At 46.0% G+C, this 1,098-nt stretch overlaps 6 non-coding genes across 6 annotated transcripts; all 6 read right to left on the bottom strand.

The window, feature by feature from the left end:
- Positions 1–42: 42 nt before the first annotated feature.
- Positions 43–116, bottom strand: Pmar_PMAR023905. The gene has a single exon. It is a non-coding gene; the product is annotated as a tRNA-Arg (tRNA).
- Positions 117–208: 92 nt separating this feature from the next.
- Pmar_PMAR023906 lies at positions 209–282 on the bottom strand. The gene has a single exon. It is a non-coding gene; the product is annotated as a tRNA-Arg (tRNA).
- Positions 283–374: 92 nt separating this feature from the next.
- Positions 375–448, bottom strand: Pmar_PMAR023907. The gene has a single exon. It is a non-coding gene; the product is annotated as a tRNA-Arg (tRNA).
- Positions 449–540: 92 nt separating this feature from the next.
- On the bottom strand, positions 541–614 carry Pmar_PMAR023908. The gene has a single exon. It is a non-coding gene; the product is annotated as a tRNA-Arg (tRNA).
- Positions 615–705: 91 nt separating this feature from the next.
- On the bottom strand, positions 706–779 carry Pmar_PMAR023909. The gene has a single exon. It is a non-coding gene; the product is annotated as a tRNA-Arg (tRNA).
- A 91-nt stretch (positions 780–870) lies between these two features.
- Positions 871–944, bottom strand: Pmar_PMAR023910. Its single transcript has one exon. It is a non-coding gene; the product is annotated as a tRNA-Arg (tRNA).
- Between the last annotated feature and the right edge of the window lie 154 nt (positions 945–1,098).

The following is a 1,098-nucleotide window of genomic DNA, read 5'->3' on the forward strand; positions in this document are numbered from 1 at the left end:
CATAGTTTTACCTCGTATAGGGAAAAGTTAACCAGAGTTATATACTCTGGGCGGGACTTGAACCCGCAACCTTTGGATTAGAAGTCCAACGCTCTATCCGATTGAGCCACCAGAGCTGAGAAAGACTTGTTGACCTCCTGTTCATGTGAACACTGCCTTCCGCTCACATAGTTTTACCTTGGATGGGGAAAAGTTAACCAGAGTTATATACTCTGGGCGGGACTTGAACCCGCAACCTTTGGATTAGAAGTCCAACGCTCTATTCGATTGAGCCACCAGAGCTGAGAAAGGCTTGTTGACCTCCTGTTCATGTGAACACTGCCTTCCGTTCACATAGTTTTACCTCGTATAGGGAAAAGTTAACCAGAGTTATATACTCTGGACGGGACTTGAACCCGCAACCTTTGGATTAGAAGTCCAAAGCTCTATCCGATTGAGCCACCAGAGCTGAGAAAGGCTTGTTGACCTCCTGTTCATGTTAACACTGCCTTCCGTTCACATAGTTTTACCTCGTATAGGGAAAAGTTAACCAGAGTTATATACTCTGGGCGGGACTTGAACCCGCAACCTTTGGATTAGAAGTCCAACGGTCTATCCGATTGAGCCACCAGAGCTGAGAAAGGCTTGTTGACCTCCTGTTCATGTGAACACTGCCTTCCGTTCACATAGTTTTACCTCGTATAGGGAAAAGTTAACCAGATTATATACTCTGGACGGGACTTGAACCCGCAACCTTTGGATTAGAAGTCCAACGCTCTATCCGATTGAGCCACCAGAACTGAGAAAGGCTTGTTGACCTCCTGTTCATGTGAACACTGCCTTCCGTTCACATAGTTTTATCTCGTATAGGGAAAAGTTAACCAGATTATATACTCTGGACGGGACTTGAACCCGCAACCTTTGGATTAGAAGTCCAACGCTCTATCCGATTGAGCCACCAGAGCTGAGAAAGGCTTGTTGACCTCCTGTTCATGTGAACACTGCCTTCCGTTCACATAGTTTTACCTCGTATAGGGAAAAGTTAACCAGAGTTATATACTCTGGGCGGGACTTGAACCCGCAACCTTTGGATTAGAAGTCCAACGCTCTATCCGATTG

The sequence above is a fragment of the Perkinsus marinus genome, assembly GCF_000006405.1.
Source record: "Perkinsus marinus ATCC 50983 genomic scaffold scf_1104296950308, whole genome shotgun sequence".
Lineage (NCBI taxonomy): Eukaryota > Perkinsozoa > Perkinsida > Perkinsidae > Perkinsus > Perkinsus marinus.